Genomic DNA, 24,278 nt, shown 5'->3' on the forward strand with positions numbered 1-24,278 from the left:
GTCCTGTCAAGTGGTGCCCCTCTGACAATGTCGTTGTGGTATATGTGGAGCATCCAGGGAGAGGCAGGGACCACCCAAACAGTGAGGGGTAAAGCCTCCAAGGGGGACCGTTGTCAGACAGGAGGATAGCGGTGTCTTGTACAAGTTGGTTAATTAGACAAGTCATCCAGTGTGTTTCTGTGAGCAGCGGAAAGAAAGGTCGGTAAGGATTATGAATGGGTGGGGGCCAGGGAGTGCATAAAACTGCCACCAGATGACCGGGGCAGAGAGGGCAAGGGGATGAAAGTCAGATCTGGTAGGTGGGGGCGGGGGTGAGGAGTGTCCCTCATATTACTCACATTGGCCATACCTTGAAGCTGAGCGCTCTGCATACCCAGGACGTTCTTCTGTATAATCTAGCCTATCTGTACACATTAGTCGGTCCTCTGTATATACTAGTCTGTCTGTATACACTAGTGTATACAGATAGGCTAGATTATACAGAAGAACGTCCTGGGTATGCAGAGATGGAGGCTAGGGTATACAGAGAGAGAGGCTAGAGTATGCATACTTGCTAGTGTATACAGACGGACTAGTGTATACAGAAGACCGGCTAGTTTATATAGGGAGGCTAATGTGTGCAAAAGACAGGCTAGTGTATACAAATAGGCTAGATTATAGAGAAGAACATCTTGGGTATGCAGAGAGAGCGGCTGGGTTACACAGAGAGGCTGCTGTATGCAGACTTGCTAGTGTATACAGACGGACTAGTGTATACAGAGAGGCTTGGGTATACAGAGAGCTAATGTATAAAGAGCAGCTAGTGTATACAAAAGACATCCAAGGGTATACAGAGAGACTCGTGTATGCAGAAGACCGGCTAGTTTATACAGAGAGGCTAAAGTGTACAAAACACAGGCTAGATTATACAGAAGAACGTCCTGGGTATGCAGAGATGGAGGCTAGGGTATACAGAGAGAGAGTGAGGCTGGGTTACACAGAGAGGCAGGAGTATGCAGACTTGCTAGGGTATACAGAGAGCGAGGCTAGAGTATGCATACTTGCTAGTGTATACAGGTGGACTAGTGTATACAGAAGACCGGTTAGTTCATGGTCACCACATCAAGATGAAAGAGGAGCAGCCCTGGTCGGTGCATGGAAAATCCGGCAGGCAAGGGGCTGGTGCCACCATCCCTCCATCCAATGGGAGGCTTCACCCGAGCAGCAGTCCTGGGGCCCGCCAATTAGTGTCTCTCCTGCATCGCCATCGGGGGCTGTGTAGAGAATCCAGAGGGAGGCTGGGACCGCCCAAACAGTAAGGGGTAAATCCTCCAGGGGGGTCCAGAGTCACCCTGGAGGGAAGCAGTGTCTCATACCAATAGGCTCAATAAATAAGTCATCCAGGGTCCCCGAAAGCTGCAGAAGGCAATGTCGGCAAAGAGTAGGTGGGAGCCAGAGGGGGGGACAAGGGGCGCATCCAGGGGGAGGGGACACATATGCGGGAAGGACACATATGCGGGAATGTCAAGCCCTTCCAGTACAGCGCATTAGGTATCACTCAGACCCCCCAAAGTGCAACTCCCCCATCTAAGGTGAAGACTCCAGAAGGGAAGATGAGCCGCCCTGGTCTGTACATGAAAGAACCTGCTGCCAAGGGGTTGGGGCCATCATCCCTTCCTCCAATGGGAGATGCCACCGGAATGAAAGCCCCGTGTCCTGTCAAGTGGTGCCCCTCTGACAATGTCGTTGTGGTATACAGTGACTACAAGTAGTATTCAACCCCCTGCAGATTTAGCAGGTTTGATAAGATGCAAATAAGTTAGAGCCTTCAAACTTTAATTAAGAGCAGGATTTATTAACAGATGCATAAATCTTACAAACCAAAAAGTTATGTTGCTCAGTTAAATTTTAATAAATTTTAAACATAAAAGTGTGGGTCAATTATTATTCAACCCCTATGTTTAATATTTTGTGGAATAACCCTTGTTTGCAATTACAGCTAATAATCGTCTTTTATAAGACCTGATCAGGCCGGCACAGGTCTCTGGAGTTATCTTGGCCCACTCCTCCATGCAGATCTTCTCCAAGTTATCTAGGTTCTTTGGGTGTCTCATGTGGACTTTAATCTTGAGCTCCTTCCACAAGTTTTCAATTGGGTTAAGGTCAGGAGACTGACTAGGCCACTGCAACACCTTGATTTTTTCCCTCTTGAACCAGGCCTTGGTTTTCTTGGCTGTGTGCTTTGAGTCGTTGTCTTGTTGGAAGATGAAATGACGACCCATCTTAAGGTCCTTGATGGAGGAGCGGAGGTTCTTGGCCAAAATCTCCAGGTAGGCCGTGCTATCCATCTTCCCATGGATGCGGACCAGATGGCCAGGCCCCTTGGCTGAGAAGCAGCCCCACAGCATGATGCTGCCACCACCATGCTTGACTGTAGGGATGGTATTCTTTGGGTCGTATGCAGTGCCATCCAGTCTCCAAACGTCACGTGTGTGGTTGGCACCAAAGATCTCGATCTTGGTCTCATCAGACCAGAGAACCTTGAACCAGTCTGTCTCAGAGTCCTCCAAGTGATCATGAGCAAACTGTAGACGAGCCTTGACATGGCGCTTTGAAAGTAAAGGTACCTTACGGGCTCGTCTGGAACGGAGACCATTGCGGTGGAGTACGTTACTTATGGTATTGACTGAAACCAATGTCCCCACTGCCATGAGATCTTCCCGGAGCTCCTTCCTTGTTGTCCTTGGGTTAGCCTTGACTCTTTGGACAAGCCTGGCCTCGGCACGGGAGGAAACTTTCAAAGGCTGTCCAGCCCGTGGAAGGCTAACAGTAGTTCCATAAGCCTTCCACTTCCGGATGATGCTCCCAACAGTGGAGACAGGTAGGCCCAACTCCTTGGAAAGGGTTTTGTACCCCTTGCCAGCCTTGTGACCCTCCACGATCTTGTCTCTGATGGCCTTGGAATGCTCCTTTGTCTTTCCCATGTTGACCATGTATGAGTGCTGTTCACAAGTTTGGGGAGGGTCTTAAATAGTCAGAAAAGGCTGGAAAAACAGATAATTAATCCAAACATGTGAAGCTCATTGTTCTTTGTGCCTGAACTACTTCTTAATACTTTAGGGGAACCAAACAGAATTCTGTTGAATTGAGGGGTTGAATAATAATTGACCCTCTGAATAAACTTTTCACTATTTAAAAAAAAATTAAACAAAGAAATAACATTCTTTTTTGCTGCAGTGCATTTCACACTTCCAGGCTGATCTACAGTCCAAATGTCACAATGCCAAGTTAATTCCGAATGTGTAAACCTGCTAAATCTGCAGGGGGTTGAATACTACTTGTAGGCACTGTATGTGGAGCATCCAGGGAGAGGCAGGGACCACCCAAACAGTGAGGGGTAAAGCCTCCAAGGGGGTTAATTAGACAAGTCATCCAGTGTGTTTCTGTGAGCAGCGGAAAGAAAGGTCGGTAAGGATTATGAATGGGTGGGGGCCAGGGAGTGCATAAAACTGCCACCAGATGACCGGGGCAGAGAGGGCAAGGGGATGAAAGTCAGATCTGGTAGGTGGGGGCGGGGGTGAGGAGTGTCCCTCATATTACTCACATTGGCCATACCTTGAAGCTGAGCGCTCTGCATACCCAGGACGTTCTTCTGTATAATCTAGCCTATCTGTACACATTAGTCGGTCCTCTGTATACACTAGTCTGTCTGTATACACTAGTGTATACAGATAGGCTAGATTATACAGAAGAACGTCCTGGGTATGCAGAGATGGAGGCTAGGGTATACAGAGAGAGAGGCTAGAGTATGCATACTTGCTAGTGTATACAGACGGACTAGTGTATACAGAAGACCGGCTAGTTTATATAGGGAGGCTAATGTGTGCAAAAGACAGGCTAGTGTATACAAATAGGCTAGATTATAGAGAAGAACATCTTGGGTATGCAGAGAGAGCGGCTGGGTTACACAGAGAGGCTGCTGTATGCAGACTTGCTAGTGTATACAGACGGACTAGTGTATACAGAGAGGCTTGGGTATACAGAGAGCTAATGTATAAAGAGCAGCTAGTGTATACAAAAGACATCCAAGGGTATACAGAGAGACTCGTGTATGCAGAAGACCGGCTAGTTTATACAGAGAGGCTAAAGTGTACAAAACACAGGCTAGATTATACAGAAGAACGTCCTGGGTATGCAGAGATGGAGGCTAGGGTATACAGAGAGAGAGTGAGGCTGGGTTACACAGAGAGGCAGGAGTATGCAGACTTGCTAGGGTATACAGAGAGCGAGGCTAGAGTATGCATACTTGCTAGTGTATACAGGTGGACTAGTGTATACAGAAGACCGGTTAGTTTATACAGAGAGGCAAATGTGTACAAAAGACAGGCTAGTGTATACAAATAGGCTAGATTATAGAGAAGAACGTCCTGGGTATGCAGAGATGGATGGCTAGTGTATACAGATAGGCTAGATTATACAGATAGGCTAGATTATACAGAAGAACGTCCTGGGTATGCAGAGATGGAGGCTAAGGTATACAGAGAGAGAGGCTAGAGTACGCATACTTGCTAGTGTATACAGATGGACTAGTGTATACAGAGGACCGGCTAGTTTATACAGAGAGGCTAATGTGTACATAAGACAGGCTAGTGTATACAAATAGGCTATGTTATAGAGAAGAACGTCCTGGGTATGCAGAGAGAGAAGTTGGGTTACAAAGAGAGGCTAGTGTATGCAGACTTGCTAGTGTATACCGGTGGACTAGTGTATACAGAGAGGCTTGGGTATACAGAGAGCTAATGTATAAAGAGATGCTAGTGTATACCGACGGACTAGTGTATACAGAGGACCGGCTAGTTTATACAGAGAGGTTGATGTGTAAAAAAGACAGGATAGTTTATACAGATAGGCTAGATTATACAGAAGAACGTCCTGGGTATGCAGAGATGGAGGCTAGGGTATACAGAGAGAGAGAGCGAGGCTGGGTTACACAGAGAGGCAGGAGTATGCAGACTTGCTAGTGTATACAGATGGACTAGTGTATACAGTAGACCGGCTAGTTTACACAGAGAGGCTAATGTGTACAAAAGACAGGCTAGTGTATACAGATAGGCTAGATTATACAGAAGAACGTCCTGGGTATGCAGAGATGGAGGCTAGGGTATACAGAGAGAGAGGCTAGAGTATGCATACTTGCTAGTGTATACAGGCGGACTAGTGTATACAGAAGACCGGTTAGTTTATACAGAGAGGCTAATGTCTACAGAAGACCGGCTAGTGTATACACATAGGCTAGATTATAGAGAAGAACGTCCTGGGTATGCAGAGATGGAGGCTAAGGTATACAGAGAGAGAAGTTGAGTTACAAAGAGAGGCTAGTGTATGCAGACTTGCTAATGTATACCGGTGGACTAGTGTATACAGAGAGGCTTGGGTATACAGAGAGCTCATGTATAAAGAGATGCTAGTGTATACAAAAGACAACCAAGAGTAGACAGTGAGGCTCGTGTATACAGAAGACCGGCTACAGAGAAGCTAATTTGTACAAAAGACAGGCCAGATAGGCTAGATTATACAGAGGAAGGTCCTGGGTATGCAGAGATGTAGGCTAGGGAATCCAGAGAGAGACTGTGTTACACAGAGAGGCTAGAGTATGCAGAAGACCGGCTATTTTTTTTTTTTACAGATAGGCTTGTGTATACAGAAGACAGTCTGGGGAATTCAGTGAGGCTAGTGTATGCAGATAGGCTGGGAAACCGAGACTATTGTAAAAAGAAGGCAGGCTAGTGTATATAGATTACGGGCACCTGTATACAGAAGACAGAGAGGCTAGTCTATATTGAGTGGCTGGTGTACACAGAGAGATTAATGTATACAGAAAAGCTAGCGTGTAAAGAAGACAGGACTTTATTTTTTGCTAATGCAACTACTTTTGAAACATATAAAGTGCTTTTTTCATATTTTGGTGCTGTTAAAAAGTGGTGTGTTGTCAGTGGTGATATCAATGTGACAGTTGATGTGGAGAACTACAACTATTCAAAATAGAGCAAAAGAGTGCTAAGTTTATTTTGTTAAGTCATTGACTGATAGAAGTTAAGTAATTGGCCGTTATTGGTTTGGCAGTACATGGTTTATTTTGATGTAAGATAGTTTTATTCTCTACTTATAGCCGAGTTTTAGACGACTTTATTATTAGCATTATTCGCATTATTCATATATATCATGCAGAGTGTAAGTATTGCAGTGAGACGATATTGCTTTTAAAAGATTTGTATTATTATACATAGCATTGTTAGCAGACCAATAGGACAATTTACATGGCTTAATATTGCAGAGCGTAATTTATCAGGAAAGAGATCCAAAGCGTTAGTTGCAGTAGCTTCATAAAACTGAGATATCGTTGCATTACTCTAAATTTAAAAGTTGTTCCGGTAGCACTGAAAAGACGATATTAGATGAGTGATCTACACATTTCGTTTACTATTTCACTATACCGGCTAAATGTTAATATGTGCTGCGTGTAAGGTAGAAATTAGATGGTTTAGTGTGAGCTGGTTTACCAGGATTTAGAGATAGTAATCTGTTTATACTTGTAATAAATATAGCAAAATAACTATAACGGGTTTAAGTGGAAATACACGAAATAACAGCAACAACGTGTGTAGGTTTTTATCAATCAAGTTAATTACGTGTCAGCAGCTAAATATTCTGCAATAGCAGAGATTAAGTATTGCAGTCGAAATGAGATCGGAAGCGTTAGTTGCAGTAGCTCCAAAATGACTGAGAAATCATTTCATTACTCTAAATTTAAAAGTTATCCCGGTAGCACTGAGTGGACTGATATTAGATGAGTGATCGTTCTAGTACAAATTCAGTTTCCTATAGCAGAGAGATACCAGTTACTGTGAGACGAGTAATTAAACTGTTCACGGTAGCATTGCATTACTCTTAACATGTGCAGCGTGTAAAGAAGCAATAAGATGGTTTTGTATTATCCTAAAATTAGCAGTATACGTAATAAAGGTGAGTAGGTAACCTGGATTTAGACATAGCAAACTCTATAATCTAATTTAGCAAAATTAGAAAGGATAATATTGAGACAGTATATACAGGTAGAGTTTAAGTGGAAATACACAAAATATCTAGCTTACCTTTACATTGTTCAATAGAGCGTTGCAAAGTAATACCAAGGCAAAATGTCGGAATAGCAATTAGATGAGATGATTGCTGTAATCATGAAATATCAGCAACGCCTAGGTTAATATCGGATGAGAAAGTATAATAACTGGCAAAGTATGACATGGCAAAGAGACAAATTGCATTAGAGATGTGAGATGGACATGAAATGTCAATCCCCATTGGTTACTTACATGTAAACGCGGCTACATACAGCAAAGTGTGAGCTAAGCAGCTAAAGGGTATTTAAGAGTAAATTGACGTAGCTTGAAAATTCCAACGTGTAAATCGTTCCATTAATTATGTTACGCACGAAGACGGCTTACACTGACTGTTTTCCGTTTCCACTGGTCATCGGCATAATGTATCAGTAACCATGAACATTAATAATGATAGACAGCTTACATTAGGATGTATGCATGATGTGAATGTAAAATGAATGTAAAATAGTTGCATTATGTGTTATTAATGTATTGCTATGCTTTGCTACTGCAACCACTTCTCAATCAAGTAAACCGTCCCACTGCTTTTCTCACATTTTGCCGCTGTTAAAAAATGTGTTGCAAGTGTTATGTGTTACAAATGGTTATCAGTGTGACAGTTAATGTGGAGAAGAAGTAATACACAAAATAGAGTCAGAAAGAGAATCCTATTGCATAGAGGTAGCGAGAGATGGTTGCATTAATCTTAATGTGCAGTGTGTAAAAGGTTTTAAAAAGATGGTTTTGTGTGACTTTTGCTTTAACGTAAAATTAGCTGTAGACATTATAACTTGTTACAATGATTTAGAGATAGTAATCTCTATAAAATAATAATAATAAGTATAGCAAAACAAATTAGGAAAATTCTGAGGCAGTATGTATAGGTCGAGATATAGTGAATACACAAAAGGGATCAAGGGATAGTAGCAAAGTCAAGGAATAAATGCAAAGGTACTCTATTTAACAGTAAATTGACGTAGCTTGCAAATTCCAACGTGTAAATCGTTCCATTCATTTTGCTGCTCAAGAAGACGGCTTACACTGACTGTTTTCCGTTTCCACTGGAAAGAGAATCCTATTGCATAGAGGTAGCGAGAGATGGTTGCATTACTCTTAATGTGTAAAGGTTTTAAAAAGATGGTTTTGTGTGAATTTTGCTTTAACGTAAAATTAGCTGTGGACATTATAACTATGGTTAGGTTTACAATGATTTAGAGTTAGTAATCTCTATGATATAATAATAATAAGTATAGCAAAACAAATTAGGAAAATATTGAGGCAGTATATATAGGTCGAGATAAAGTGAATACACAAAAGGGATCAAGGGATAGTTGCAAAGTCAAGGGATAAATGCAAAGGTACTCTATTTAATAGTAAATTGACGTAGCTTGCAAATTCTAACGTGTAAATCGTTCCATTAATTTTGTTACGCACGAAGACGGCTTACACTGACTGTTTTCCGTTTCCACTGGAAAGAGAATCCTATTGCATAGAGGTAGCGAGAGATGGTTGCATATGGCAGAAAGACGGCTTACACTGCTTTTCTCACATTTTGCTGCGGTAAAAAGAAATGTTTTGTCACTGTGTTTTAACTGTGACAGATAAGGTGGAGAAAAAGAAGTAATACAGAAAATAGAGTCAAAACGTGGAAACGTTTATTTGTCATGACAGCTGATACTGGTTGAGCAATAAAACTGTTTTATTAAGATGTAAGACTAGTTTTATTCTCTACATGTAGGCTTTTAACCGAGTTGTATAATATAGGCGACCAATAGGACATTTAAATGGCTTAATATTGTAGGGAGGAAGTATCGCTGTTCAAAGGTAAGAGATTGAAAGCTTAGCTTGAAAATGGCCGAGAAATAGTTGCGTTAGTCTAAATTTAAAGGATATGCCGGTACCAATGAGAAAGCTTATTGATTGACTAGTTGATCTTTGCATTACACAATCCTATTATTATTATTATTATTAAGATCATAGTGCAGAGAGATACTCAGTTAATGTCAGAGATACTCGGTCAATGTCAGAAAAGCAATAAAACGTCGTTAGAGAGCGATGGTTACATTACTCTTAGTATGTGCAGCATGTCTGGTAGCAAAAAGCGGTAGAAGTGAATAGATTTAAGCGGATTTTCAGATAGTACTCTCCATTTCTAATAAGAAATAAAGAAAAATAAGTCAGGATGGTGTGTCAGGACTGTCACATACTCAAGGTCCCGGTACAAATATGCAAAATAGAGCAAAAGAGTACATGGTTTATTTTGATGTATGATAGTTTTATTGCATGCTTGATGTGGATGATTAAAATCGTGTAGTGATCTATATTTAGCATAAGAATGAAAAGGCATAACATGGCAATGAGACAAACTCCATTAGAGATGTGAGCTAGATGAAATGATGAAATGTCTCTGTATAGCCCAGATTGTCTTCTGTTATCACTTAGCCTACCCTCTAAATTCACTAGCCTCTCTATATACACCAGCATGTTTACACTAGCCGGTCTTCTGCATACAATAGCCTGTCTTCGATATACACTAGCCTATGTTCTGAATACACTAGCCCGTCTTCTGTCTTCTGTATGCCCTAGCCTGTCTTCTGTATACATTAGTCTCTCTGTATAAACTAGCATCTCTGTATACCCCAAACTGTCTTCTGTAAAAACTTGTCTCTCTTTATAGCCTGTCTAGCCTTTCTTCTGTACACACTAGCTTCTCTGTATACACTAACCAGGCTTCTATATACAATAGCTTCACTCTATGCACTAGCCTCTCTGTATAATCTAGCCTCTCTATATACCCTCTCTCTATATATAGTGTTCTGCATCTCCGTAGTGGTAGCCTCTCCGTAGAAGCCAGCCTTTATTCTGTATTCACTAGCCTTTCTTCTGTATGCTGTAGTCTTTTATATATACTAGCTTCTCTGTACACCCTTGCATCTCTGTAATACACTAAACCCTCTGTATACCACAGCCTGTCTTCTGTATACACTAGACTGTAAACACTAGCTAGAATACACCAGCCTGTCTTCTGTACCCACTAGAATCTCTGTATACACTACCCAGTCTTCTGTATACACTGTCAGCTTGGATGTATACCCAAGCCTGTCTTCTGTATACACTAGTTTCTCTATATGCACTGTCCTTTCTGTATACTCTCGACCCTCTCTATACATTAACCTCTCTATATACACTAACATCTTTGTATATACTAGCCTCTCTTTAAATTAGCCTCTCTGTGTACCCCAGCCTCATTGTTTACTCTAGCATCTCTGTATACTCAAGCCTATCTGCATTCACTAGCCTGTATTCACTAGCCTTATATATACTAGCTTCCTGCTTCTCTGTACACCCTTGCATCTCTGTACACTAGACTCTCTGAATACACTAAACCCTCAGTATACCACAGCCTGTCTTCTGTATACATTAGACTGTAAAAACTAGCTAGAATACACCAGCCTGTCTTCTTTACCCAATAGACTCTCTGTATGCACTACCCAGTCTTCTGTATACACTGTCAGCTTTGATGTATACCCAAGCCTGTCTTCTGTATACACTAGTTTCTCTATATGCACTGTCCTTTCTGTATACTCTCGACCCTCTCCTTTATACCCTCTCCTTTATACACTCTATATACACTAACATCTTTGTATCTACTAGCCTCTCTTTAAATTAGCCTCACTGTTTACTCTAGCATCTCTGTATACTCAAGCCTATCTACATACACGAGTCTTCTGTATTGTGTATTAACTAGCCTTTCTTCTGTATGCTGTAGTCTTCTATATATACCAGCTTCTCTGTACACCCTTGCATCTCTGTAAACACTGTGTAAACTAGCCAGTCTTATGTATACACTCGCCGACTGTATACACTAGACTCTCTGAATACACTAAACTCTCTGTATACCACAGCCTGTCTTCTGTATACACTAGACTGTAAAAACTAGCTAGAATACACCAGCCTGTCTTCTGTACCCACTAGACTCTCTGTATACACTACCCAGTCTTCTGTATAGAATGTCAGCTTTCATGTATACCCTTTCTGTATACACTAGCTTCTCTATATGCACTGTCCTTTCTGTATACACTCGACTCTCTCTATACACTAACCTCTCTATATACACTAACATCTTTGTATTTGTCTTTAAACTAGCCTCTCTGTGTACCCCAGCCTCACTGTTTGCTCTAGCATCTCTGTATACTCAAGCCTATCTACATACACGAAACCTGTATTCTGTTTTCACTAGCCTTTCTTCTGTATGCTGTAGTCTTCTATATATACCAGCTTCTCTGTACACCCTAGCACTGTAACAGTACTAGGTTCCTGTATTACAGAAACAGAACACCAGCAATAAGGTGTATACTGTGCAGGAGGCACACAACACCGACTCTAACTTCTGCACTGCAGATGCATGTATTGCAGAAATTGAACACCAGTAATAAAGGGTAGCTTCAGGTGTGTACTGTGCAGGAGGCACATAACACCCATTGTAACAGTGCTAGGTTCCCAAGCAGTAAAGACACTGTCCCTGCCTATCGTCCTCTTTCCCTGACCACCGCAACACACTATACAAGGCCGCCATGCTGGCGGCCTTATATAGTGTGGGGTGTGTACTAAACCCCCCTGAGCTATAATTGGCCGCAGGAATCCTGCCTGTGGTGAATTGTGGCTCTCCTCACACAGGATGTCACATCTGTTCTTATTATATAGAACCTATTATGCTCCTCGTAAGCTTTTTCAGTTTGGCCAAACGGCCGGACGCAAGTTGCCCCCGGTGCGGGAACATGGGGGGAGACATGATGCACATGTTTTGGAGATGCCCGAAGTTGATCCGCTACTGGACAGAGGTGACAGGAACCATTGATCGGGTGGTTGGAACCTCCACCATGATGGAGGCAAAGTATTGTCTCCTGGGATTAGTTGAAGGAGTTGGAAACCCGGGAAGTAGCCAGATGGCAGTTCTGAGATGCCTATTTCAGGCAAGGAAACTGATTGCCCAACCCTGCTTAGCCTCCAATGTTGGCAATGACTTGGTTTTTTTCGCTTGTTTCCCAAGATGACCATGTTGGCGTTTGTCAAGATGGTTGAGAGTGCCCGAAGAGATCGCCTATGGCCCCATCACGTTGAAAGTGCCTGATCTTGTCTGATCTCGGAGGCTAAGCATTGTCGGGCCTGATTAGTAACTGGATGGGAGACCAACTGGGAATACCAGGTGCCGTAGGATTCTTTTTATGTTGTTGGCGTTGACATGGTTTATTTTTTCCGCTTGTTTCCCAAGGTGATCATCTTGGCATTTGTCAAGAGGGCTGAGAGAGCCCAAAGAAATCTCCTACGGCCACATCCCCCTGAAAGCGCCCGATCTCATCTGATCTCAGAGGCTAAGCAAGGTCCGGCCTGGATAGTACCTAATTAAAGGTGCCGTAGGAATCTTTTTATATTAATGGCTTTGACCTGTTTTTCTTTCGCTTGTTTCCCAAGGTGACCATTTTAGCATCAGTCAAGAGTTTTGAGTATGTCCCAAAGCGTTCGCCTGAGGTCACATCACCCTGAAAGCGCCCAATCTCAGAGGCTAAGCAGGGTCTGGGTCAGATGGGAGACCGGCAGGGTCTATGTTGTTGGCGTTGACCTTTTTTTTTTCACTTCTTTCCCAAGATAACCATCTTGGTATTTGTCAAGAGGGTTGAGAGTGTCTAAATAGAACACATATGGCCACATCACCCTGAAAGCGCACAATCTCATTGATCTCGGAGGCCTAGCAGTGTACGGCCTGGTTAATACCTGTATGGGAGACCATCTGTGAATACCAGGTGCCGTAGGCTTCTTTTTATGTTGTTGGCGTTTACCTGTTTATTTTCGCTTGTTTCCCAAGGTGACCATCTTGGCGCTTAACAAGAGGGTTGAGAGTGCCCAAAGAGATCACCTACGGCCCCATCACCCTGAAAGCGCCCAATCTCATCTGATCTCAGAGGCTAAACAGTGTCGGGCCTGGTTAGTACCTGGATGGGAGACCGCCTGGAAATACCAGGTGCCATAGGCTTCTTTTTTTGTTGTTGGCTTTGACCTGTTTTTTTTCCCTTGTTTCCCAAGGTGACCATCTTGGCATTTGTCAAGAGGGTTGAGAGTGCACAAAGAAATTGCCTATGGGCACAACACCCTGAAAGCGCCCAATCTCGTTTGGTCTCAGAGGCTAAGCAGGGTTGGGCCTGGTTTGTACCTGGATGGGAGACCGCCTGGGTTTTCCAGATGCCGCAGGCTTCTTTTTATGTTGTTGGCGTTGACTTGTTTTTTTTGTTTGTTTCCCAAGGTGACCATCTTGGCGTTTGTCAAGAGGGTTGAGCGTGCATTTGATCTCAGAGGCTAAGCAGGGTTGGGACATGCTTAGTACCTGTATGGGAGACCGCCTGGGATTTCTCAATGCCATAGGCTTTAGTTTTAAGCTGTTGGCATTGACTTATTTTTTTTATTTTTATTATTCTTTTATTAAGTAGAACAACATAAATATAACAGTCAACCATACAGCATGACCCAGGGTCACAATTACATGCTAACAAAAAATAGGCAGCCAAATAACTCTGGGTTCTCAGAGGGGAGTCCTACAGTTTCATGCAGAAAATAGAGAAACCCCACCTCCGACATGTAGTACAGTATAACTAGTGCAGCTCCGTTCGGACAAATGTAATCATGGAGAACAACTGGGACCACAGCGAGCCAGCTTATCATGACCTACGTGAACCAGAGTAAAATATGAGCCGGTCATGTCCAGAACCCTGGGGTTCTTCTGGGTCCTGAAGGCTAGTAAGGAGACAAGGCATAGTTAAACGGAGGACGGGGGAAGAAGAGAGTGCAAAGACGGAGAGAGAGGAGGTGGGGGGATGGCGGCAGGGAAAAAAAGAAAAATAAAGACAAAAAGGGAGGGGGGAATGCCACCCAGGGCAGACATGGCCTACGTAGGTAAACGTTAGATGTTCAGTCGTTTTCTGGGACGGGGGCACTGCTCACCTCCCGAATGTAGTCTCGAGTACCAGTAAAATACCTCCAGGGCCTCCATGTAACACTAAATGCCTCTTCAGTGTTGTGAAGGGTGGCGGTCAATTCTTCCATCCGGAGAATATGATTGACTTTGGAATACCACAGCACCTTGGATGGGGGCTGAGGCTGCCTCCACAGTGCGGGAATGCAGGCCCGGGCGGCATTCAGGAGTTGCATCGTGAGGTTTTTTTTGTATTTTCGAACAGGCTGTTCGGTCAAGTGTAGAAGGCACGCTACTGGGAACCCAAAAGTTCCTCAAGGTCGGGCATGCCCAGAAAAGGTGTCCCATGGTCCCCATATCTGAATTTCACCTCCAACAAACATCCGGGATCGATCTATCCATTTTATTCAGAAGGTATGGGACTCTATACCAGCGTGAGACTATCTTGTATCTTGATATTGGTTTGCGATGGAAGCTTTATGTACTAAGGTCAGGATCTTCCCTATCTGTTGTGGGGTAACTAAGTCCCTCTCCCATTTGTGGATAAATGGTGGGGTCGACTCCTCCTCCTGACTACTCAATAGGTTGTACAGGAGGGAGAGGGTGTGTCGCACAGGTTCCCTTTTGTGACAGATGGATTTATAGGGTGTCAGGTCTCTAGGAGTGTAGGGGGCCCTTTGTATGGCCAGAAGAAAGTGACGAAGTTGATAAGGACTAAACAAGTCAAGCGGAGGGTCAGAAAGCTCGGCGACAGTTTGCGTGGTCGGGAGCCCTCCCGTGGGCCACACCTCTCCCAGACGCTGTTTCCCCACCACTGTCAACTGTCGCAGTTTCTTGTTGGTAAATCCCGGTGGGAAGTCTGGATTACCTATAACCGGAGTCATTGGTGATGGCAGGGGAGCAATGTGTGTGCAGCGGAACAACCTCCGCACAACAGCCAACGTAGCTCCCACTACGGGGTGACCTCTGAGGTCTTTTGGTAGGGAGGACAGGAGCCACGGGGAGGTCAATAGGAGAATGGAACCATCCTCAATCTCCATCTCCACCCACTGCTTGTGTGGGCCATTACAATGCCAATCAACGACTCTCGCTAGCAGAGTCACTCTGTAGTATTGTCTGAGATCTGGGAGACCCAGACCCCCCTTGTCCTTTGGTCTGGCAAGCAATTGCAAACGGGCTCTGGGCGGTTTGCGCGCCCAAATAAAGTCCCGGAGCAGCACCTGCAGTTGTCTGAAAAAAATTGGGGGTAACCGGATCGGTAATGTCTGGAACATGTATAAGATCCGAGGGAGGGCCATCATTTTGAATGCATTACAGCGCCCGAACCAGGTCAGTGTTAAAGCATGCCAGTTTCCCAAATCAGATTTCAGTCTATCCAGGAGAGGGACAAAATTAAGCAGGTACAATTGCGCTGAATCCGCTGCGATGTCAACGCCCAAGTAACGTATAGATTTTTCAGCCCAGTAGAATGGAAAAGCGGACCGGAGCCTCTTGGCCTCACCATCCGGGACCGATATATTCAATACAGCCGACTTGGCGCAATTGTTTTTATAGTTTGATAGGCTGCCGTGTCGCTGTAGAGACGCAAGTATTTTGGGAAGCAAAATGTGTGGATTGGAGACGGAAAAAATTAGATCGTCAGCGTACGCCGCAATTTTGTGGTGTGCCGAGGGTTTGGATATGCCAGTAATATTCGGGTCATTCCGAACGTGACACATAAGTGGTTCCAGTGCCAGAATTAAAATTAGGGGAGACAGAGGGCACCCCTGCCTTGTCCCATTAGTGATGGGGAAAGAGTCCGAGCACCCCTCGGTCACCCGTACCGCTGCCGACGGCGTGGAGTAAAGCGACATTACCCAGCTCATCATGTTGGGGCTAAGACCTATATGTTCCAGGGTGGCCTGCATAAAGTGCCAGGCCATCCTGTCAAAGGCCTTCTCCGCGTCCGTTGACAACATAAGCAAGGGCCTTCCCTGTACATGCGCCGCATGGATTAAATTGAGGACTCGGGCCGTATTGTTTCTAGCTTCCGACTTATTTATATTTTTTTGCTTGTTTCCCAAGGTGACCATCTTGGCGTTTGTCAAGAGGGTTGAAAGTGCCTGAAGAGATTGCCTGCGGGCACATCACCCTGAAAGCACCCGATCTCGTTTGATGTTGGAGGCTAATAGAGTCGGGCCTTGTTAGTACCTGGATGGGAGACCGCCTGGGAATACCAGGTGTCGTAGACTTCTTTTTATGTTGTTGGCGTTGACCTGTTTTTTTTTCGCTTATTTCCCAAAGTGACCATCTTGGTGTTTGTCAAGAGGGTTGAGAGTGCCTGAAGAGATTGCCTATGGCCACATCACTCTGAAAGCACCCAATCTCATCTGATCTTGGAGGCTAAGAAGAGTCGGGCCTGGTTAGTACCTGGATGGGAGACCACCTGGGATTACCAGTTATTGTAGGCTTCTTTTTATGTTGTTGGCGTTGATTCGTTTTCTTTTTTTTGCTTGTTTCCCAAGGTGACCATCTTGGCATTTGTCAAGAGGGTTGAGAGTGCCCAAAGTGATCGCTTACAACAAAAGAAACAAGTCAACGCCAACAACATAATAAGAAGTGTACAGCACCTAGTATTCCCGGGTGGTCTCCAATCCAGGTACTAGCAAGGCCCGACCCTGTTTAGCCTCTGAGATCAGAGGAGATCGGGCGCCTTCAGGGTTATGTGCCCATAGGCAATCTCTTTGGGCACTCTCATCCCTCTTGAAAAATGCCAAGATAGTCACCCTGGGAAACAAGCGAAAAAAAACAGGTCAACGCCAACAACATAAAAAGAAGAATACGGCACCTGGTATTCCAAGGCCGTCTCCCATTCAAGTACTAACTAGGCCCAACCCTTCTTAGCCTCCGAGATCAGAAGAGATAGGGTGCTTTCAGGGTGATGCGGCTGTAAACGATCTCTTTAGGCACTCTCAACCCTCTTGACAAGATGATCACTTTGGGAAACAAGCGAAAAAAACAGGTCAACACCAACAACATAAAAAGAAGCCTGCGGCATCTGGAAAACCCAGGCGGTCTCCCATCCAGGTAAAAACCAGGACCAACCCTGCTTAGCCTCTGAGACCAGGGCGCTTTCAGGGTGTTGTGCCCGTAGGCAATTTCTTTGGCAATTTCTTTGGGAAACAAGGGAAAAAAAAACAGGTAAATGCCGACAACATAATTAGAAGCCTACGGCACCTGGTATTCCCAGGCTGTCTCCCATCCAGGTACTAACCAGGCCAATCGCTGCTTAGCCTCCGAGATCAGATGAGATTGGGCTCTTTCAGGGTGTTTTGGCCGTAGGCACTCTCTTTGGGCACTCTGAAGCTTCTTGACAAAGGCCAAGATGGTCACCTTGGGAAACAAGCTAAAAAAAACAGGTCAAAGCCCACAACATAAAAAGAAGCCTACGGCATCCAGTATTCCCAGTTGATCTCCCAATCAAGACACTAATGAGGCCCGACAATGCTTAGCCTCCGAGATTAGACAAGATCGGGCACTTTCAAGGTGATGGGGCCGTAGGCGATCTCTTTGGGCACTCTCAACCATCTTGACAAATGCCAACATGGTCATCTTGGGAAACAAGTGAAAAAAAACAAGTCATTGCCAACATTGAAGGCTAAGCATTGTTGGGCAATCAGTTCCCTTGCCTGAAATAGGCAGCTCAGAAATGCCATCTGGCTGCTTCCTGGGTTTCCAACTCCTTCAACTAATCCCAGGAGACAATACTTAGCCTCCATCCTGGTGGAGGTTCCAAAAACCCGATCAATGGTTCCTGTCACCTCCGTCCAGTAGCGGATCACCTTCAGGCATCTACAAAACATGTGAATCATGTCTCCCCCCATGTTCCCGCACTGGGGGCAGCTTGCATCTGGCCACTCGGCCAAATTGGAAAAGTTTACGAGGAGCATAATAAGTTCTATATAATAAGAACAGATGTGACATCCTCTGAGAGGAGAGCCACAATTGACCACAGGCAGGATTCCTGTGGCCAATTATAGCTCAGGGGGGTTTAGTACACACCCCACACTATGGTGTGTTGCGGCGGTCAGGGAAAGAGGACGATAGGCAGGAACGTAGTCCTCAGCCGTCCTACGGCCCTGCTGGAGCGCAGTTAATGCGGATTCTGCGGTGGCAGTCCGCTGCGGGTCGTCGTAAAGTTGCACCATCCCTTCGAAGAAGGTGGAGAGAGTCTGAGTAAGGGGACTGTCATTCTCCAGAAGGTGGTGGGCCCAGGACTGAGGTTCTTCTTGCAGGAGAGAGATAACAAACCCCACCTTAGTTGCCTCCAGGGAGAAGGTCCTGGGCTGGAGGGCAAAGTATAGCTGGCAGGCGTTGCGAAAAGCCTGGAATTTGGAGCGGTCCCCCGAAAACCTCTCCGGAATGGGAACCCTAGGCTCAGGTGGAAGCATCATGATTGCCGAATGGGCAGCTGGCTGAACAGGAGGAGGCTGAGGTGTGGTGTCTGGTGTAGCCATCCTGAAGAGACTTCACGGCCTGGGTGAGAGCCGCAAGGTGGGAGCAGATCTCCTTCATGGTGGAGGCCCCTTCCGCAGACTCAGACATGGCTGTCTCGTACTGTTAAGGTCTTCAGATAGTGAGTCTGACTGAGTGGAAGGGGACCTCTCTTACGGCTCTGGTTCTAGTCTCTCTGGAATGGGAACAGGGAGACCGGAGCGCAGCGGGGTAGGAGAGTCCAGCCAGGTGCAGCAGCAGATGCTAGGTAGATGAGGATCCTCTGGAGCAGGAGCTCTCTGTAGCAGGAAGGCAGCTGGGAGAAGGCCACGGACCGTGGAATCAGGATGGATGGATCTCTGGATGAGGAGGTAGCAGACACAGAAGCAAGCAGGAGCCAGCAGAAGAGTCAGGTACAAGCAGAGGTTCAGCAACGAGAAACAGTCCAAGAAGGGTCAAACAAGCCGGGGTCGGAGCAGGAGAGATCAGCAAGGTCAGACGGAGCCGGGTCAGGTATCAGATAGGGTTCAGGCAGAATAGCAGGTAACTTCGGGTACAAGCTGCAGACAAGACAGCACAGAGCCCCTGCAGCTGTGCCTTTAAATAAGGCCACTGGCGCCAATCAGTTCTACTATTTCCCTTCTTAACTCAAAAAAGGGAAAAGAAAATGGTATGTTCCGACCCCATTTGACTACTACACAATACTCTTCCCCTATCTATGGATATCTAAACTCTTCGAGGGTAGCAGGGCTAGTATCAATAATATTTTAAGTGGTAGAGGATCCCAACGAGATGGAGCTTTAATCTCATCTTGATATGACCGCAAAGCTGTACACGTGCTATTCTCCTCAGACTTCTTACCATTGGCTCTGATATCCATGCAATATGATCATTTGTTTGTAACTATTTGTATCACACATTCTGTGAAGTTGCATTTGCATTGTATGTCGCATACTACTAAATAAAAAATAAAAAAAACAGAAGCCTATGGCACCTGGTATTCCCAGGCGGTCGCCCATCCAGGTACTAACCAGGCCCGACACTGTTTAGCATCCGAGATCAGACGAGATTGGGCGTTTTCAGGGTGATGGGGCCATAGGTGATCTCTTCGGGCACTCTCAACCCTCTTGACAAATGCCAAGATGGTCACCTTGGGAAACAAGTGAAAAAAAAAACAGGTCAATGTCAACAACATAAAAAGAAGAATACGGCACCTGGTATTCCAACGCCATCTCCCATCCAGGTACTAACTAGGCCCAACCCTTCTTAGCCTCAGAGAAGAGAAGAGATAGGGCTCTTTCAGGGTGATGCTGCTGTAATCGTGCTAACGCTCGCCCGTGCGTGCGTGTACCGCGCGCACATGCGAACGACGTGCACCCGCGCGCGTCGGAAAGACGCTCGTGCCCACGACGACCCGCGGCACGAACGCGCGTGCGCGTACGGAGAGCCGATCGCACGGAACGGGCAGATTCCTGACAGGTTCCTAGAGAGGGTGTAGGTAAGGGCTACAGGAGCGTGGTCAGACCAAGTAATATGGCCGAAGTAAGAGGCAGAAGTGTCAACCGATGGCGAAAGGGGACATTTAAGTCCCCACCTAATATCAAGTGGCCCTCCCGAAAGTCACATAATCTGTGCAGGGTAGTTCTGAGGAACGTGTCTTGGTGATCATTGGGAGCGTACACAGTCGCAAATGTAAAAAGGAGCTCTCCAATGTGGCCCCTAAGAAAAAGATATCGTCCCCCAGGGTCCATCAGAGAATCCTGGAGAACCCAGGGGAGCCTGCTAGAGATCAGAATGGAGACTCCCTTGGTCTTAGAGGAGGGGTTAGTAGAGTGGTAGACTTTAGGGAAGGATCTCGACCGTAGAAAGGGGAGGCTAGTATTTTTAAAATGTGTTTCTTGTATAAAGGCCACATCAGTACAGGAAGTCTTCAGTTCTCACAGGAGGATCCACCGTTTTTCAGGGGAGTTCAGTCCCTTAACGTTTAGAGAGGTGACCTTGACTGAGTCTGCCATTGCTCCTCGGGGAGGGTGAGGGGGAGGGGGATGTCAGAGAAAAGCAAAGAAAGTTGAACCAAGGTAGGTATTGGGTAGGTAATGGATGGCGGGAACTAAGGGGGAGAAAGGAAGGGCAAATGGAAGGATAGGTAAGGGGAAAAAGAGGCCGGGTACCTCAACCCCAGGGGGAGAGGGAAATTAAGGGTTGTCCGCACTCAACAGTACAGGAAGGGTATACTAAAACAGCACAATTATGCTATAGCGCTTACCAGATGTACACTGGGTTCATTTTAACAGCACCAAAATGTGAAAAAAGCACTGTATCTCTTTACATGATTCAGAAGTAGTTGCATTAGCAAAAAATAAGCCTCTCTCTTGTACACATTAGCCTCTCTGTATAAACTAGCCGGTCCTCTGTATACACTAGCAAGTATGTGTAACCAAGCCTCTCTCTCTGTATACCCTAGCCACCATCTCTGCATAAGCAGGACGTTCTTCTGTATAATCTAGCCTATCTGTATACACTAGTCTGTCTTTCGTACACATTAGCCTCTACGTATAAACTAGCCGGGCTACTGTATACACTAGACCATCTGTATACACTAGCAAGTCTGCATACTCCTGCCTCACTGTGTAACCCAGCCTCTCTCTCTGTATACCTTAGCCTCCATCTCTGCATACCCAGGACGTTCTTCTGTATAATCTAGCCTATCTGTACACTAGCCTGTCTTTTGTACACATTAGCCTCTCTGTATAAACTAGCCGGTCTACTGTATACACTAGTCCATCTGTATACATTAGCAAGTCTGCATACACCTGCCTCTCTGTGTAACCCAGCCCCTCTCTCTGTATACCTTAGCCTCCATCTCTGCATACCCAGGACGTTCTTCTGTATAATATAGCCTAACTGTATACACTAGCCTGTCTTTTGTACAAATTAGCCTCTCTGTATAAACTAGTTGGTCTACTGTATACACTAGCAAGTATGCATACTCTAGCCTCTCTCTCTGTATACCCTAGCCTCCATCTCTGCATACCCAGGACGTTCTTCTGTATAATCTAGCCTATCTGTATACACTAGCCTGTCTATTGTACACATTAGCCTCTCTGTATAAACTAGCCGGTCCTCTGTATACACTAGTCCGACTGTATACACTAGCAAGTCTGTGTAACCAAGCCTCTTTCTCTGTATACCTTAGCCTCCATCTCTGCATTCCCAGGACATTCTTCTGTATAATCTAGTCATCTGTATACACTAGCCTGTCTTTTGTACACATTAGACTCTCTGTATAAACTAGCCGGTCTTCTGTATATACGAGCCTCTCTGTATTTCCTTGGTTGTCTTTTGTATACACTAGCTTCTCTTTATACATTAGCTCTCTGTATACCCAAGCCTCTCTGTATACACTAATCCGTCTGTATACACTAGCAAGTCTGCATACACTAGCCTCTCTGTGTAACCCAGTCTCTCTCTCTTTATACCCTAGCCTCCATCTCTGCATACCCAGGACGTTCTTCTGTATAATCTAGCCTATCTGTATGAACTAGCTTGTCTTTTGTACACAACCTCTCTGTATAAACTAGCCGGTCTTCTGTATACAGGAGCCTCTCTGTATACCCTTCGTTTTCGTTTGTATACACTAGCTTCTCTTTATACATTAGCTCTCTGTATACCCAAGCCTCTCTGTATACACTAGTCTGTCTGTATACACTAGCAAGTCTGCATACACTATCCTGTCTGTGTAACCCAGCCTCTCTCTCTGTATACCCTAGCCTCCATCTCTGCATACCCAGGACGTCCTGCTCTATAATCTAGCCTATTTTTATACACTAGCCTGTCTTTTGTACACATTAGACTCTCTGTATAAACTAGCCAGTCTTCTTTATACACTACTCCGTCTGTATACACTAGCAAGTATGCATACTCTAGCCTCTCTGTCTGTATACCCTTGCCTCCATCTGTGCATACCCAGGACGTTCTTCTGTATAATCTAGCCTATCTGTATACACTAGCCTGTCTTTTGTACACATTAGACTCTCTGTATAAACTAGCCGGTCTTCTGTAAACACTAGTCCGTCTGTATACTCTAACAAGTCTGTGTAACCCAGCCTCTCTCTCTGTATAACCTAGCCTCCATCTCTGCATACCCAGGACGTTCTTCTGTATAATCTAGCCTATCTATATACACTAGCCTGTGTTTTGTGCACATTAGCATCTCTGTATAAACTAGCCGGTCTTCTGCATACACGAGCCTCTCTGTATACCCTTAGATGTCTTTTGTATACACTAGCTTCTCTTTATAGATTAGCTATCTGTATATCCAATCCTCTTTGTATACACTAGTCCATCTGTATACACTAGCAAATCTGCATACACCGACCTCTCTGTGTAACCCAGCCTCTCTCTCTGTATACCCTAGCCTCCATCTCTGCATACCCAAGATGTTCTTCTCTATAATCTAGCCTATTTGTATACACTAGCCTGTCTTTTGCACACATTAGCCTCTCTATATAAACTAGCCGGTCTTCTGTATACACTAGTCCGTCTGTATACACTAGCAAGTATGCATATTCTAGCCTCTCTCTCTGTATACCCTAGCCTCCATCTCTGCATACCCAGGACGTTCTTCTGTATAATCTAGCTTATCTGTATACACTAGTGTATACAGATGGACTAGTGTGTACAGAGGACCGGCTAGTTTATACAGAGAGGCTAATGTGTACAAAAGACAGGCTAATGTATAAAGATAGGCTAGATTATACAGAAGAAAGTCCTGGGATGCCTTTTCTGTTGTGACGGGCTCCCTCGTGCATGCCTAGGTTTAGGGCGAGCCGAGGAGACCCCTCAGTGCTGTCTTTTATTTGCATACTGGTATCAGACGTGACATTTACCACTGCCGGGACTGGGGGGACTAGGATCCGGGGGCTCCCTCTCCGACCTGTCTACCCACCAACCCAAGTAGGGCGGCGCTTTGAACCCAGTGTACATCTGGTAAGCGCTATAGCATAATTGTGCTGTTTTAGTATACCCTTCCTGTACTGTTGAGTGCGGACAACCCTTAATTTCCCTCTCCCCCTGGGGTTGAGGTGCCCGGCCTGTTTTTCCCCTTACCTTTCCTTCCATTTGCCCTTCCTTTCTCCCCCTTAGTTCCCGCCATCCATTACCTACCCAATACCTACCTTGGTTCAACTTTCTTTGCTTTTCTCTGACACCCCCCTCCCCCTCCCCGAGGAGCAATGGCAAACTCAGTCAAGGTCACCTCTCTAAACGTTAAGGAACTGAACTCCCCTGAAAAACGGTGGATCCTCCTGTGAGAACTGAAGACTTCATGTACTGATGTGGCCTTTATACAAGAAACACATTTTAAAAATACTAGCCTCCCCTTTCTACGGTCAAGATCCTTCCCTAAGGCCTACCACTCTACTAACCCCTCCTCTAAGACCAAGGGAGTCTCCATTCTGATCTCTAGCAGGCTCCCCTGGGATCTCCAGGATTCTCTGGTGGACCCTGGGGGATGATATCTTTTTCTTAGGGGCCACATTGGAGAGCTCCTTTTTACATTTGCCACTGCGTACGCTCCCAATGATCACCAAGACAAGTTCCTCAGAACTACCCTGCACAGATTATGTGACTTTCGGGAGGGCCAGTTGATATTAGGTGGGGACTTTAATGTCCCCTTTCACCATCGGTTGACACTTCTGCCTCTT

At 45.2% G+C, this 24,278-nt stretch overlaps 5 pseudogenes; 3 read left to right on the forward strand and 2 right to left on the reverse strand.

Annotated features, from left to right (window-relative positions):
* The first annotated feature begins 12,235 nt into the window (after positions 1 to 12,235).
* Positions 12,236 to 12,354, forward strand: LOC143936684 (5S ribosomal RNA; annotated as a pseudogene).
* A 694-nt stretch (positions 12,355 to 13,048) lies between these two features.
* Positions 13,049 to 13,167, forward strand: LOC143936433 (5S ribosomal RNA; annotated as a pseudogene).
* A 3,264-nt stretch (positions 13,168 to 16,431) lies between these two features.
* On the forward strand, positions 16,432 to 16,550 carry LOC143937400 (5S ribosomal RNA; annotated as a pseudogene).
* A 754-nt stretch (positions 16,551 to 17,304) lies between these two features.
* LOC143936444 (5S ribosomal RNA) lies at positions 17,305 to 17,423 on the reverse strand (annotated as a pseudogene).
* A 2,132-nt stretch (positions 17,424 to 19,555) lies between these two features.
* On the reverse strand, positions 19,556 to 19,674 carry LOC143937245 (5S ribosomal RNA; annotated as a pseudogene).
* Between the last annotated feature and the right edge of the window lie 4,604 nt (positions 19,675 to 24,278).

Source organism: Lithobates pipiens, unplaced genomic scaffold (genome assembly GCF_037356315.1).
Source record: "Lithobates pipiens isolate NorthernLeopardFrog02 unplaced genomic scaffold, aLitPip1_a1.2 Scaffold_28, whole genome shotgun sequence".
NCBI classification, from domain to species: domain Eukaryota; kingdom Metazoa; phylum Chordata; class Amphibia; order Anura; family Ranidae; genus Lithobates; species Lithobates pipiens.